Raw genomic sequence first — 17,772 nt, 5'->3', positions numbered from 1 at the left:
TTTCACCCATCATCTTGTCCAGGAGGCACGTTCCATGCACGAGCTTCCGTCCTGGACATTTTCGACCATACTCTTGTGTCTCTCCGCAGGATCTTCTCGGGGCCTCAAAAGAGGCCATGGATGTCTCCGCACTGTCCATGTCTCCAAGGAAGTGAGTGTTTTTTTTTTTCAAGGGGGAAAGTGTTGTGAGAGTGCCACGACATTTAACAGTGCCGCCACGACAGTACGCGCAAACGGTGATAGAGGTGCTCCGCAACTCGGCTGAGCGCGGGAGTGCCACCTAGCTACGAACGGCGCCGGCCGCATGTCACGGCACGGCAGTGGAATAAGAGATACTGAGTTGTTATCATGTAACGAGCTATTGTTTCTAAGTGAGTGTGTTTGAATATCCACGCAATTATTGGTGATTAAAGGTTATAACAGTTTTTCTCCAGTGCTGTCAGATTTCCTCAACTCCAACTTTTCTCTCACCTTTATTCTGGTAGCTTTATTGTCTCTGTTCCTTCTGTAGTGCCATGAACCATTCTTTGGACAGAAAATTACTAGTCTTTAACGAAAGTGAAGAGAAGTGGCACAGAAGCACCATAGTGTTGCGTTCGCTGCCGTGGGTCGGTAGCTGCCAGTGTGGCAACATGTGGGTCACAATAACAGACATGCTAATGGATTTCACAGTGAAGATAGCAGTGATAAATAGTGCCATGCAGTGGTAACCGTGTAGCGAGTGGTGTGATGTCACCACACCAGGGCAAGTCTCTTGTTATGGCGATGTGATGAGGTACTGGGTTTTAGTGAAGCAAATGGGTGCTTGAGGCACATAAATAAGTCAGGATTTTATGGCAGGGATTATTTTGCATCGCCGTGATCCGGCAGTACCGCCACAATGCCAGAGTGATGCCAGACAGAAACAAAACTTATCCACGAGCCGAGTGGTGCGAAAAACAGCAGAACTTTTATCAAATAGTTCTCTACCAAAGGAGGTCATCAAGAGACTGAGTCCAAACAGTTCAGTTCCACCTAGGCTTCATGGACTGCCTAAGATCCACAAGGAAAACGTGCTATTACGTCCAATTGTGAGTAACATTGGAGCAGCCACCTAGGACATAGCAAAATTCTTGGCATCTTTGCTCAAACCAATGATAGGCATCACATAAAGAATTCTGATGATTTTATCAGCCGACTTCAGTCACTACAACTGCAAAGTAATGACTTATTGGTCAGTCTTGATATGCTTTCACTTTTCACAAAGGTGCCTCTGGTGGACTCACTACACCTCACTGGCAATATGTTTGGTGCAGACATTACAGCGTTGTTTGAGCACACTCTCTCCTCTACATATTTTATATTTAACAATGAATTTTATGAACAATCTGATGGTGTTGCCATGGGTAGTCCTTTGTCTCCCCTGGTGGCCAATCTTTTTATGGAAGATTTTGAGGAGAGAGCACTCGACTCTGCCACTTTTAAACCAACAATATTTTGGTGATACATTGACGACACTTTTATAGTGTGGCCTCATGGTCTGGACCGTCTCCAAGAATTTTTACGTCACATGAACTCCATACATGAAAACATAAAGTTTACCATAGAGATAGAGAAAGATGGTTGTCTGCCATTTTTAGATGTTTTGGTGCGATGGAAGAGTGATGGCACACTTGGTCACTCCGTGTACAGAAAGCCCACTCATACAGTCCTGTATCTACAAGTTACTAGTTGCCACAAACAATCGGCATTCTCAAAACCTTGATCCACCATGCCCATACCATCTCTGACGCTGACAGTCTTCAAGAGGAACTGGAACACCTGCAAAAAGTATTTCTGAAGAATGGCTTTTCACCTAGGAAAGTGGACAGAGTGATGAAGACCTACAAACGACGGAACAAGAAAGAGGAAGAGGCCTTCAGGTCAACTGCTCATCTACCATTTATTGGGAATATTTCTTCACAGATAGGCAGAATATTGAGAAAGTATCAAGTGAGAGTCATCTTTCACCCTCCTTCATAAATTTAATCACTGGTGAGATCCGTTTAAGATGACCTGGGCCTGCATAAATCAGGTGTTTACAAAATTCCGTGTGAATGCGGCAAATCATATATAGGGCAAACAATACGAACTGTGCAGGAATGCACTGTGGAACACCAATGGCATACTCGCCTTCTCCAACCCACCAAGTCCACAATTGCCGAACATTGTATTTCAACAGACCATTCCATGAATTATGACGACACAAAAATTTTAGCCCATAGATCAAGCTTCTGGAGCTCGATTATCAATGAATCTGTGGAAATAAGATTATCTGATAACGTGACTCTCATCAATCAAGATAGCGATTATCAGCTAAACTCTGCTTGGAATCCTGTTATAGAGAAACTTCGTAGTCAATGTAGTTATCTGCATATAGATGGAAATCGACCGGATATCAATACGCCAAGCTTTCACTGTGGAGGGCGCGAGGTGCAGCGCACGGAGCCGTCATGAACGCGCACGCTGAGCAGTGCATGTGCAATGTCACCTCAGTACGGCTTTAAATAGCGGAGCTCAGCGCGTACTCGCCAGTAATACTACAGTGGCACTCACCTGAAGATGGTCAGAAGACTCATGGCAAAAAATGGTTCAAATGGCTCTGAGCACTATGCGACTCAACTGCTGAGGTCATCAGTCGCCTAGAACTTAGAACTAATTAAACCTAACTAACCTAAGGACAGCACACAACACCCAGCCATCACGAGGCAGAGAAAATCCCTGACCCCGCCGGGAATCGAACCCGGGAACCCGGGCGTGGGAAGCGAGAACGCTACCGCACGACCACGAGATGCGGGCACTCATGGCAAGACGGTACTGATATCCAGCAGTTCTCCCGTGTTTTTATGGAACAAAACATATCCCCTTCTCAGCTCTCGTGTTGGTCTGGAAGAAAAGTCTTACATATTTTAAAAGTTGATGTTGAATTTCTCAGAAATCAATTGAGTTGTTCCTTCTTCTTCTTTTCACATGACAGTTGGAAGTAAATATGTTGTACAAATAAATATTACCAAAGATATAGCTTCACTGATTTACGTCACAATCAGCACACACAATGAGACCATTAAGCAAAAGTATACCATCAGACTTGAAAATCATACTCAACGTAAGGCATAGACAAAAGAGGAGATGTTACAACCAGATTTTGGCAATAACGTAATCTAGAATGTGAATTATTTAATAAGTTATTTAACATTATATGCTGGGACATCAAAACATCTATTATATGTAAGAATCCAAAGCACCCCAAATCAAAGTAAGCCTACTGTTTAATAGCAGCAATGAAGTTTTAACACCTCCACTGAAACAGTCTTAAATGTTAAGAATCATTTCCTATGTGCATGTGACAGTGATTGGGAGTAAAATAAAGCTGCACACAGGGAAATAAGACACACATGCACGTGCAAAAATAAGACATGTACATGCAAAAACACACACACACACACACACACACACACACACACACACACACACACACACACACACACAATTAAAATGTCACACATACACAGCAACTCTTTCACATACAGAAAAAAATACTCTCACACAGAAAAAAAAGATGCACACACAGAGAAACAAACATGCGTATTCAGAAAAAGAAGTGCACACGAAAAAGAAACAGGCATACAGGCACATTTAAATGAAGGATGGGCACACACACTGAAAAGAGTACACACACAAAAAACAAAATGTGCACATGAAAAAACAAAAAGTCCACACAGTGAAAAAAGATACATACATGGAAAAAACTAAGGTGCCTAAGAAACTTAAAATAGCAACGAAAATAATCAGTTTCTCCATATGTAATTACCCTGTCTCCACCTTTAATCCTTCAGGCTTTCAAATCTCCTCCCATGCAGTCACCAACAAACAGTCTTTCTCTCTCGGGATGTCAATCGTAAAGGCCCGGGTTCGATTCCTGGCTGGGTCAGAGATTTTCTCCGCTCAGGGACTGGGTGTTGTGTTGGCCGAATCATCATCATTTCATCCCCATCGAAGTGCAAGTAGCCAAAGTGGCGTCAAACCGAAAGACTTGTAACTGGCGAACAGTCTAACCCGACAGGAGGCCCTAGTCACATGACATTTACATTTTATCTCATCCCGTAAGTCTCCCCTGACCCGCAATATTACTTGTCAGTCTTTGTTGGTCATCTGTCTTGTTCAAACTGTCATCTGTTTTCTACCTCATCTGCTAGTCTGATCATTCCTTTTTATGTAATTACACTATATTCTGCCTTTGAGCTCTCAGGTTTTCAAGTCTTGTCCATTGCAGTCCCAACAATTAGTCTTTCCCTCTCATCCCTTCTGGCAAGTCTCCCCTGGCTCATTTGTCAGTCTTTGTTGCCATCTGTATTGTTCAAACTGGTGTCTGTTTTCTACCTTATGTGGTAGTCTGATAACCTTCTTTAAGTGTGTGTTTCCCTGCTGCCACTTGTTGAGTAGATTTTTATCTATTCAGTTAAATTATATTACAAAAATTAAAAGATACGCAAGTGATAAAAATAGTACACACAGATACACACAGAGAAATATGCACCTTGAGGCAAAAATAATCCCTACACAGAAAAAATAGACATACACATGTGCACGTGGAAAAAAAGGATGTGGACATGGTAAAAAAGACATACAAACACAGATAAAGTAATACATGTGGTATAAGAAGATGCACGGACAGTAAAAAAGATGCACGGACAGTAAAAAAGATGCACGTACAGTAAAAAAGATGCATATGGCAAAAAAGACAGGTACACAGTAAAAGATGAGATTTACACCAAAGATGATGTGCGTGCACATGGTAAAAAGGAAGCATACACAAAGAAAGAATGTGCACATCGAAATAAAGCTGTGCACAGAGAAAAAGAGACGCTCACAGTGAAAACAGAAGCACACTCGCAAATGCACATGGAAACACAAGATGGTCTTATGAAAGAAAAAGGATGTACTTTGAAAAAAGACCTCACTCTTAGAAGGGGGGGTGGGGGTTGGGGGTGAAGGGGGGGGGGGGGGGAAGGTCTGCCTGAACAGATCTCAGAAGTCCCAATGATACTGACCAACTGCCTTGTCATCCTCAGCTCAAAGGTGTCAGTGGATGTGGTCAGCACACTGCTCACCTGGCCATTATCAATTTTTGTCACCAGATCCACAACTTCTGAACCAATTAGCTCCTCAATTGGCCTCACAATGGCTGAGTGCAACCCACTTGCTAACAGTGCTCAGCAGAACCCGACGGTCACCATCCAGTGCTAGCCAATCAGTGATCTGACCACACATGGGAAATAATACTCCTTCCACCAAACCCCACTGAGTCCTCTTGGATCTCACCATAAAGCCCTCATCTGCCAGAATTCCTCTGGTACTGCATCAAAATCAGATAAAGAGTGAGATGGCAAGCTACATAATGAATGTTTAAACATACGTAATGAAAATGAATGTTAAATGTGGCTAAGGTCACTTTGCTGGCAACTATGATTTCAGAGGTAGATGACGAATGAAGGCAGCAAATGAAATAGGAGTGATAGGCCACTACTCACTAAACTAACTGACTGGTCGACATGATCATACCTTGTCAGGGCAACTGTTTTGTTGGGATGGAATTCTTGACGTGCAATTTTTGTGCAGGAGTTTCACAGATATGAAGACTCTTTACCAAATGACTATGATATCATGATTAGCTGTTACATTTGTACAATGTTTCATCTCAGCAATGGAAACATGTACTGAGTTGCTTTTATTTCATTAGCTTTTCTGAAGATATGCTATAGAAGTTCCTCTTATTTTGTATGAATTCACTATTTGACATATGCATTTAATCTGCACAAATGCTTTGATTCTGTATTTCTGAAAAGTCTTGCCAATTCTCTTGGGTTCTATGGGTATACCGCTATTTATTATTTCCTTTTGGTTTGATATTCCAGGCTGTTGTATTGTAGGGTGTAGGCAGGGCATCCTGTGTTATGTCCAGCATTTACCTTTTTTGTAATAGAAGCCTTATTTACATTTATGTCTTATGTAATAGTGCTCAATTTGAACCTTTATCACTCATATCATGAATTTAAAAATTCCAGTAAATATAATCTCCTGTTTATAAATTAAAAGGAATAACATACATCACCTGCACTTGCTATCTTCCACACAGTGCTCTGTAAGATATTAGAGGGAAAGTGAGCCAGTGTATTCAGTACCTGTAAATAATAAAGTTGAAACATAGATGCAAAGGAAGAGAGTAGTTCATTCAAGTGTGAAGATATAAGTGAAGTGATAACTAAAACTGCAAGAAAAGAACATATTGTGAATGACAGAATTGATGGGGAAATAGTGTTTATGTTGGGGAACTTAAACACTAAAATTTAAAAATCTGTAAATGATCTTGACAAAGCAAAACTTGGAACTAAGTTTGAAGCATATGCTGTACCAGATGCATAAGCAAGTTGCTAACCAAGGAGCAGAACAGTGTGTGAACATTCATAGGTCATATCTGAAATGCAAAAAATACTACAAAACTAAACTACTTCTGGCAAAAAAAGCAAGCAGTAGAAAACTACATAGAAAGGGCTCCCAGTAAATGCAAGGCAGCATGGCAGATAATAAAACAAGAGAATACACCAAAATGTACAGAAACAGCTCCACCTGAACATGAGAAATTAAATCAATACTTTTTTAAACTCGGTTAAAGAAATAAGAAACAGTATTAAAGCAACAAATTCATCTGCAATGGACCTTGTTGGAACACCACTGCCTGTTAACCTGGTATTTCAATGGAGGGCTTGTAACGCCGGAAATGCATATCCTCCTATTTCCATCTATTGTACTATTATTTTTTTTCCTTGTTTTGTTACCTCAAGATATGACATTTCTGTCTCTTTATATATTGTAATTGTTTTACTGTTTGTATATATATATTTATGCACTTATGTCGATGTATAATTGGTTTGTTTCGTAAATATTATTTGTATTTTTACGCTGGGTCTTGCCTAGGGAAAACTGCTATCGAACGATTACATCGATGGGTCGTGTGAAGAATCAAAGTGTGTAGGATCTTTGGTAGTGTTAACTCTGCCGCGTGGGGCGCGGGCAGAGGGAGTCTGGCTGGAGTAGCGAGTGGAGCAGGTGTGTTGTGTGACGCTCCCGTGAGTGGCCGCGCTTTCGGGGTTTGGCAGCATGTAATTGCGCTCGACTCGCGATGATAGTTTCGGACATGGTGTTGCGGACGGGAAGCATTAGCTGGCGCACATCAAGAGCCTGTTTCGCCTGGTGACCGTGTCGAGAAGAAGGCGCGCCAACATCCAGCTTCCGCAACAGCGACGGCCGACAATGAGTGACTGTCGCCACCTCCTCGATCGACGGCTTCAAACCTTCAATCAACCAACAAGGAAGACTAAAAGCACGTAAAGTTTCAGAACTGTATGGCAGACCTCAGCTTTTCAAATTGTTCCATTTGCCTCGCAAAATTACAGCAACTTAGCATGAACCTTTGTTGCTCATTGTCCCAATTGCATTGCCAAGCAGGGTCCCTTCCTTTTCCGAAATGAGCCCGAGGGTCGTTGAAATTCAAACGCCAGCATCATTCGATTTCACTGCTTTAATTTCAAAGTTCAGCTGGCTACAATATTTAGATTGCACAAGCACAAATTAAGAGTGCGAGTTTTGTTACCGTATTTTAGTTACCTGTGACTGCAGCTCAGCTTGGTACGTACTAAATTTTACTATTGTTAATTGTTCAGAATCATTTAATTCAAGTTCAAAGTTAATTCTCTTATTTCTAAATTGCGTAGATTCAAGTAGCTTTTGAAATGATTGTTGAGGTAGTCCAAGACTAACCTTATTTTACTGAATGTCGATGTGCTTCAGAAAGAAAGCTTCACTATTAACTTCAGTCACTAAATTAACTTTCGATTTTCCAGTTTTATTAATTCTTTTGCTAAATTAAGTCAGAGTGTAGCGAAATTGATTACTTCTGACAAACTTTCAGTTTTCACACTACACGTGTCAACCTTCAGTTGCCACGCTTCTAGTGCTAATTATATGTGTAATTACCTTTCTTTTTCAGTTACTATAGTAATTGTCCTTAGGACTGGCGACCGTAATTTCCCCCAAATCTCAAATATCTAATTACCGCTAGTTAATTGTTAACGTAACGGCCGCACATTTACTTTCTTCATTCACTTTACCCCTTTTCAAAATTAATTTCCACCAGTTTCATTTGCATTTTTCCTTTCATTTAGATGTAACCCTTTCCTCCCTCTTTACCGACAGATTAACTTCGGTGACGATTGCTTTTCCCAAATTTCCATTAGGTACACGCGGTTTAATTTTTCACTGTCATTAAGGTCGATAAGTGAGGGGGAGGTTACACGTGGCGACCTGGTGACAGGACAATCTTCGGATTTGAGGTTGTTCTGGACACGAATTTTGTATGTTGCAAATCTCGTAACGAAGTACTGGTTACGTACAGGCCGTTACGTCAGCGAGAATAAGTAGTGGGAGTAATCCTAATTATATTTGAGATTTGGCATTTATATTGAAAATTATTAAAATGAGTGAAGGCAACAATTACCAAAATTTGGTAGACTTGGATACGGAACAATCGGTCGAACAGTGGGAAACGCGCACCGCAGTACCCATTGTTCAGGGGCAGGCGGCGAACATGAAAGACGCGACCGCCGAAACGCAACAAAGAGCAGAAATGGAATTCCAAAATTTAGAAAATGTTTCGGAATCGGAAGTGAAAATCAAATCTGAATCCCTTGATGACGAATACGGGGGGAAAATTAAAGAGGAAGCCGCTGCGGAAGTAAAACCGGTAGTTTCCGGGAATTTAACTGATTTATTGAATGTATTGATTAATGAAATCAAGAGTCAATCGGCCAAGCAAGAAGATCAGGCTGCCAAGCAAGAAGCTCAGTCTGAAAAATTTGAACGGATGCTAGACAATCAGAACAAAGCTATTAACGTTGTTATCAACAATGTTGGAGTTGTTAACACAAAAGTTGATAAAATCAAAGAAGATATTGTTGTAATTAATACCGAAATCGGTAATCTTAAACAGGAAATGATAGGCGTTCAGGCGGAAATTGCGAGCATAAATACTCGTTTTAATTCTGAAATTAGCAGAATCGAGAAAAGTGTAGGAGAATCAGTTGCTCCGATCATCGAGAATAAGGCGACGGAACAAATTCAATTAGTGAAAAAAGAGGATCAAAAGAAGGTGGAAACTTTAAAGGCTTTAGTATCCGAAGTAGATACCAAAGTGACGAAGCAGGCTAATACCTGCGAAGAGAAAAAAAGGGAAGTAGAAACGCTTGCGACAACCACTTGCCAAGTAATTACGAGAGTGTCGGAATTAGAAAAGAAACTTGACGAAAAACAGAGCTATGTGCCAATCTATGCACATAGTTCGGAATTGTTGACGAAAGAGGAGCGGTTCGACCCCTTGAAAAAAGGCGGTATACACGCGACGGATTTCATTAAGAATTGTGAAAGAGTTTTACCCAGATCATGGACTGATGAGAGAAAAATTAATGCGATTATTGATGTGTTGGCTGGTGATGCCAAGCGTTAGTGCTTCAACCTCAACATTACGAACCTGACTTTTGACGAATTTAAAAATTTGTTTCTGGCTGAATACTGGTCAGAGCAAAAACAGCAAAGTGTGTGGCGCGGATTTGTCGTATCGAGGCCTTTCGATGCGAATTCGCGCGGTTCGATGAAGGAGTTTTGTGAGGGTTGGAATATTTGCGTGACCGCCGCTCGGAATCCGAAATAGTCTGGGAACTCTACAAGAAGCTTCCAGATGATACAAAACGATACGTAGGAAGCAATTACAGGACAATCAATGATTTCCTGTAAAGAGTGGAGGACGAGGACAATTGGCGCAATAATCGCGACAGTGGCAGAGGCCGTGGTAACAACAACGGGTACCACAGCAACCACAACAACGATAACCACGGGAATAATGCATACCGCAACCATGGCAGCAGTAACAATAATGGTTCGGACCGTAATAACAATCGGTACAATGCAAATAATAACAGGAATGACGGAAACCAGTATCATACTAACGTGATACGGGCTTCACAGAATAGTAATAACGCCAGAGAGTGTGATCAGCCGCCTCAGCAGCATCCGGGGAGCGTATCTGCTGGGACGAGACAGGGAAACCGTTAGCCGCGCCGGTGAGGGGCCGACCAGGCGTGGAGAAATTTTGGCGGCCCAATAACAGGAGAAAACCCAGGTGTCGTCGTTATGAAAATTCCGTGTGGAATAATCAACGGCGGGAGAGTGTGCCAGTGTTAGGAGAAAGGAGTGCGCCCACAAGTAGTAGATCAACTGTATACACGGCAGTAGAAAATACATTCACTGTCAGTGAGAACAATTTAAGTAGTGTTCCGGAAATCGATTATAAAGGGGCAGCTGTAATACCCACAGCGGAACTGGAGATTGAGTTTAAGAATGATTCGCAATTGTTGAGAGAAGATCAGATGTCGGATAACACGTCCGTCATTGAGCGAGGGGATGCAGAGAGGGATGAGGTCTGGTTAAGGCAGTTCGGTTGCTTATACGACGAACTAAGAGATTATAGTGGCCTGTACGGGAGAAGCATTTATGGAGAGCGCGGGCAGAATTTGCCGCGTCTCGTCCCACAGGAAGATAGTGATTGTGAAGTGATAGAGAGTTCTGGCCCTAACCGGCAGACTTTACTAGAAATAGTTGATGTTAATGAGGAGCACGAGCAAGATTGGTCGTGTTTCGTCCCGCAGGAGTTGAATGTTGAAGTAGTAACGGAAAGTTCTGGCCCTAACCGGCAGACCTTACCGAAAGTTTCAGAGGTAGAAGTAGCCGACCCATCCGACGCAAACCTCCAGTTTAAACATTGCGAAAGTATTAAGGAGAAAGATTGCGAAAATTTTAGTGATAGCCGGACACGATTGATAGAAAACCACGTAGATTACAGTGTGTATGAGGTTAGAGCTGACGTTATACGGTCAGACGATAACAGTGTGGGTTGCGCAGATACTACTGGGCACATTTCGCCAGGTAGATTGGCAGATGAGATCAATCTGGCTAAAGAGGAATCAACGAAGGTGACAATTAGTGAATTGATAGCAAAGCAACACACGCTAGTTGACGAGTTACAGGAAAAGGTTTCGGTATTGGGGGCGAAGCTACAGACAAAGCCTCAGGACAAACGTGTTGAAATTAAAACTGTATGTGAACAGAGGCTGAAAAAGCCGCCAGATAAGCCGGATTTGGGATCAAAGCCGGATGGTTTTTTCTGGAATGACCTGGATATAGACGAGGATTTACTGTGGGAAAATAAAGAAACAGTCGAGGACAAGTGTAGACGGGTAGTAGTGTCTGTTAATATGCACGACCTACAACTAAACGTGTTGATTGACACCGGTGCAGAATTGAGTGTTGTATCTGGGAAAATATTTGAGTTACTGAAAGATAGACCTGGCATCGTAGTTATGCCAGTAACAGGAGTGAAAATTATCGGTGCTACTGGGAAGGCCAGTAAACCGGTCACAAAACAGATTTTTGTCCACTTCGAGATATGTGGGGCACGATTTGAACAAGAGTTTGTCGTCGTGCCAGACTTGACTACGGAAGTAATTATCGGGTTAGATTGGCTATTAAAGTACCGTGCAGTGATTAATAGCGAAAGCAAAACTTTGACATGTACGTCACAAGATAAAACAATAGTAGTTAGTTTTGACGAGGCAGGAGACGGTGTGCATAGGCAATACCAGCCTATACACATTGTTAACTGGCCGGATGCTATTGACGTAGGTATGAATTTGAACTACTGTAATGTGAGGAATCTCGGCATTGACAATAGTGTAGAAAGTGAATTGGAAAGTATTGTAGACGGTGTGTCAAACGTAACACACGAACAAAGACGAGGCCTGTATGAAGTAATAATGAAGAATAAGAGTGTGTTTTCAGACAAACCGGGACTTGTGGAAGGATATAAATGCAAGTTGCATGTGATTCCGCACGAACCATTCTTCGTGAGACCGTATGCTATACCGCTGTCCAAAAAGGAAGCAGTGCAACGGGAGATAGATAAGATGATCGAATGGGGAGTGATTGAAAGAAGTACGAGTCCATACAATAACGGTTTGGTCATTGTAGCAAAACGGGATGGTAGTGTGCGTATTGTGATTGACGCACGCACGTTGAATAGGGTCGTTCAACGCGAAACAGACCGACCAGAGAGTATGGAGGAGATTTTGCAACGTTTTCATGACGCTAAGTTCATGACTAGCCTCGATCTGACGGCTAGTTACTGGCAAATAGAACTCGAAGAAGAATCTAGGCCATACACCGCCTTCTTGTTTGCGGGCAGGTGTTATCAGTATAGAGTACTGCCGTTTGGACTTAATATATCTGTGTCCGTATTCATCAGGGCCCTAGATAAAGTGCTAGGACCGGCTTTGAGTTCAAGATTAACTGTATATGTTGACGACCTATTGTTGGCCAATGCCACTTGGCATGACCATTGTGACCTGTTAGATGAAGTTTTTAGAGCATTGCGCCGTGGCGGAATGACTCTAAAGCTAAAGAAATGCGAATTTGTGAAGCAGGAACTGAAATTTTTAGGGCATGTAATTACCACTGCTGGTATTACGAAAGACCCAGAGAAACTAGAGGCAATAAGGAATTGTCCTCCACCCAAGTCTAGGAAACAGTTAAAAAGTTTTCTGGGGCTCACAGGATTTTACCGTAAATTTGTAAAAGGACAAGTGTTTAATGATGAAAATTTGAATAACCTCTTACGCAAAAATGTTCCGTTTGTGTGGACTGACGGGTGTCAGACCGCTTTCGAGAGATTAAAAGACGAGTTGTTAAGATCTAACATACTATTTCATCCTGATTTATCGCTACCCTTCCATCTGGGAACGGATTCGTCGAATTACGGGGTGGGGGTAGAACTGTTCCAAGAAGTTGGTAAAGGAGAGGATAAGGAACACCGGACGATAGCGTTCGCGAGTCGAACTTTATCAAAAAGTGAGCGAAACTACACGATTTCTGAGAAAGAGTGTCTCGCTATCGTGTGGGGATTCAAGAAGTTCAAGGGTTACCTATGGGACCGTAAGGTGATTGTTCATACGGACCATAAGGCGCTCACTTATCTGAAGGATTGTGAACTACTTCACGAAAGACTGACTAGGTGGTCGTTGTATTTACAGCAATTTAATTATGACATCTGTTACGTAAAAGGGACCGACAATTGCGTAGCGGATGCGCTGTCGCAGTTGCCCGGGTCTAATCAAGGTCTATGGAAAGATGAGGCAGATGGAGTGGTCAAATTGTACTATTTTAAAGAAGTTGAGGGACGTAAATTAATAATGAACATCTGTAAGAATCTACGTCGTCATCAGAACGAGGATGGTTGTTTAAATATGGTGAAAACCCGATATGATCCCCCCCCCATGAACCATGGACCTTGCCGTTGGTGGGGAGGCTTGCGTGCCTCAGCGATACAGATAGCCGTACCGTAGGTGCAACCACAACGGAGGGGTATCTGTTGAGAGGCCAGACAAACGTGTGGTTCCTGAAGAGGGGCAGCAGCCTTTTCAGTAGTTGCAAGGGCAACAGTCTGGATGATTGACTGATCTGGCCTTGTAACAATAACCAAAACGGCCTTGCTGTGCTGGTACTGCGAACGGCTGAAAGCAAGGGGAAACTACAGCCGTAATTTTTCTCGAGGGCATGCAGCTATACTGTATGATTACATGATGATGGCGTCCTCTTGGGTAAAATATTCCGGAGGTAAAATAGTCCCCCATTCGGATCTCCGGGCGGGGACTACTCAAGAGGATGTCGTTATCAGGAGAAATAAAACTGGCATTCTACGGATCGGAGCGTGGAATGTCAGATCCCTTAATCGGGCAGGTAGGTTAGAAAATTTAAAAAGGGAAATGGATAGGTTGAAGTTAGATATAGTGGGAATTAGTGAAGTTCGGTGGCAGGAGGAACAAGACTTCTGGTCAGGTGACTACAGGGTTATAAACACAAAATCAAATAGGGGTAATGCAGGAGTAGGTTTAATAATGAATAGGAAAATAGGAATGCGGGTAAGCTACTACAAACAGCATAGTGAACGCATTATTGTGGCCAAGATAGATACGAAGCCCACACCTACTACAGTAGTACAAGTTTATATGCCAACTAGCTCTGCAGATGACGAAGAAATTGAAGAAATGTATGATGAAATAAAAGAAATTATTCAGATTGTGAAGGGAGACGAAGATTTAATAGTCATGGGTGACTGGAATTCGAGTGTAGGAAAGGGGAGAGAAGGAAACATAGTAGGTGAATATGGACTGGGGGACAGAAATGAAAGAGGAAGCCGCCTGGTAGAATTTTGCACAGAGCACAACATAATCATAACTAACACTTGGTTCAAGAATCATGAAAGAAGGTTGTATACATGGAAGAACCCTGGAGATACTAAAAGGTATCAGATAGATTATATAATGGTAAGACAGAGATTTAGGAACCAGGTTTTAAATTGTAAGACATTTCCAGGGGCAGATGTGGACTCTGACCACAATCTATTGGTTATGACCTGTAGATTAAAACTGAAGAAACTGCAAAAAGGTGGGAATTTAAGGAGATGGGGCCTGGATAAACTAAAAGAACCAGAGGTTGTACAGAGATTCAGGGAGAGCATAAGGGAGCAATTGACAGGAATGGGGGAAATAAATACAGTAGAAGAAGAATGGGTAGCTTTGAGGGATGGAGTAGTGAAGGCAGCAGAGGATCAAGTAGGTAAAACGACGAGGGCTAATAGAAATCCTTGGGTAACAGAAGAAATATTGAATTTAATTGATGAAAGGAGAAAATATAAAAATGCAGTAAGTGAAACAGGCAAAAAGGAATACAAACGTCTCAAAAATGAGATCGACAGGAAGTGCAAAATGGCTAAGCAGGGATGGCTAGAGGACAAATGTAAGGATGTAGAGGCCTATCTCACTAGGGGTAAGATAGATACCGCCTACAGGAAAATTAAAGAGACCTTTGGAGATAAGAGAACGACTTGTATGAATATCAAGAGCTCAGATGGAAAGCCAGTTCTAAGCAAAGAAGGGAAAGCAGAAAGGTGGAAGGAGTATATAGAGGGTCTATACAAGGGCGATGTACTTGAGGACAATATTATGGAAATGGAAGAGGATGTAGATGAAGATGATATGGGAGATACGATACTGCGTGAAGAGTTTGACAGAGCACTGAAAGACCTGAGTCGAAACAAGGCCCCCGGAGTAGACAATATTCCATTGGAACTACTGACGGCCGTGGGAGAGCCAGTCCTGACAAAACTCTACCATCTGGTGAGGAAGATGTATGAAACAGGCGAAATACCCTCAGACTTCAAGAAGAATATAATAATTCCAATCCCAAAGAAAGCAGGTGTTGACAGATGTGAAAATTACCGAACTATCAGCTTAATAAGTCACAGCTGCAAAATACTAACACGAATTCTTTACAGACGAATGGAAAAACTAGTAGAAGCCAACCTCGGGGAAGATCAGTTTGGATTCCGTAGAAACACTGGAACACGTGAGGCAATACTGACCTTACAACTTATCTTAGAAGAAAGATTAAGGAAAGGCAAACCTACGTTTCTAGCATTTGTAGACTTAGAGAAAGCTTTTGACAATGTTGACTGGAATACTCTCTTTCAAATTCTAAAGGTGGCAGGGGTAAAATACAGGGAGCGAAAGGCTATTTACAATTTGTACAGAAACCAGATGGCAGTTATAAGAGTCGAGGGACATGAAAGGGAAGCAGTGGTTGGGAAGGGAGTAAGACAGGGTTGTAGCCTGTCCCCGATGTTGTTCAATCTGTATATTGAGCAAGCAGTAAAGGAAACAAAAGAAAAATTCGGAGTAGGTATTAAAATTCATGGAGAAGAAATAAAAACTTTGAGGTTCGCCGATGACATTGTAATTCTGTCAGAGACAGCAAAGGACTTGGAAGAACAGTTGAATGGAATGGACAGTGTCTTGAAAGGAGGATATAAGATGAACATCAACAAAAGCAAAACAAGGATAATGGAATGTAGTCTAATTAAGTCGGGTGATGCTGAGGGAATTAGATTAGGAAATGAGGCACTTAAAGTAGTAAAGGAGTTTTGCTATTTGGGGAGCAAAATAACTGATGATGGTCGAAGTAGAGAGGATATAAAATGTAGGCTGGCAATGGCAAGGAAAGCGTTTCTGAAGAAGAGAAATTTGTTAACATCCAGTATTGATTTAAGTGTCAGGAAGTCATTTCTGAAAGTATTCGTATGGAGTGTAGCCATGTATGGAAGTGAAACATGGACGATAAATAGTTTGGACAAGAAGAGAATAGAAGCTTTCGAAATGTGGTGCTACAGAAGAATGCTGAAGATTAGATGGGTAGATCACATAACTAATGAGGAAGTATTGAATAGGATTGGGGAGAAGAGAAGTTTGTGGCACAACTTGACCAGAAGAAGGGATCGGTTGGTAGGACATGTTCTGAGGCATCAAGGGATCACCAATTTAGTATTGGAGGGCAGCGTGGAGGGTAAAAATCGTAGGGGGAGACCAAGAGATGAATACACTAAGCAGATTCAGAAGGATGTAGGTTGCAGTAGGTACTGGGAGATGAAAAAGCTTGCACAGGATAGAGTAGCATGGAGAGCTGCATCAAACCAGTCTCAGGACTGAAGACCACAACAACAACAACCGATATGATGAAAAGAGTCCAGAAGGAGAGAAATTAAGGAAGTATTACAAGATATACGATCATATCTTGTACATACGTAAGGGTGAAGATAGTAATATTTGGCGGGTGTGCTGGCACACCAAATATGTCACGGAAATAATAGACTACTACCATTTGGCGTATGGTCACTGTGGACCAAAGAAATGTACGGAAAAGCTGAGTGAAGTAGTGCATTTTAACAACATGTTAAAACGAGTTACTGACAGAGTGAAAACTTGCGATTTATGTCAGAAGGTGAAGGTTACCAACTGTACGAGTCGTGGTCCTATGCAAAGTATAAGGCCTAACGACACCTTTGAGTTACTGTGCGTGGACTTGTACGGACCTTTGCCCAAGTCATCAGGAAACTTTGCCTACATTTTAGTAGTGCTAGAAGCTTTTCCCAAGTTCATCAAACTATACCCAATTAGGAAAGCTACAGCCAAAGCGGTCTATAGCAAGCTTGTGAACGATTATTTTGTTCATATTGGTAAGCCCAAGGCGATTCTATCAGACAATGGGGCACAATTTACTTCTAAGTTGTGGAATGAAGGCATGGAAAGTAATAGGGTCGAGGTGATCCATATTTCAGCTTATTGTCCGGCTGGGAATCCCGCTGAGAGGTATATGCGCGAGCTAGGCCGACTGTGCCGTACCTATTGCCATCACAACCAAAGGGCATGGGGCAAATATGTAGCAGTACTTGAGAGAATTATGAACACCTTGAGACATGAATCGATGGGATTTTCTCCAGAGGAAATCCTGTTGGATGACAGAAGTAAAAGTTTAGTGGAAGAGATAATCAAATTCCCTCCACGGATTGACATTAGTATTGGTGTGAAAAAAGATCGTTTGCGAGAAGTAATGAAGCTTAAAGCCGATGCTCGCATACGTCGTCATGACGCTAAAGCGCGTTTTGCTAAGTTTGCGATCGGAGACTTAGTACTTGTAAAAGCTCATGAGAAATCGAGCGAGATAGACAATGAAATCTCTAAATTTAAGTTTGTTTATAAT

Source organism: Schistocerca serialis, chromosome 10 (genome assembly GCF_023864345.2).
Source record: "Schistocerca serialis cubense isolate TAMUIC-IGC-003099 chromosome 10, iqSchSeri2.2, whole genome shotgun sequence".
NCBI lineage: Eukaryota > Metazoa > Arthropoda > Insecta > Orthoptera > Acrididae > Schistocerca > Schistocerca serialis.
The sequence above is the reverse complement of the archived record's forward strand: the minus strand, read 5'-3'. Positions refer to the sequence as shown.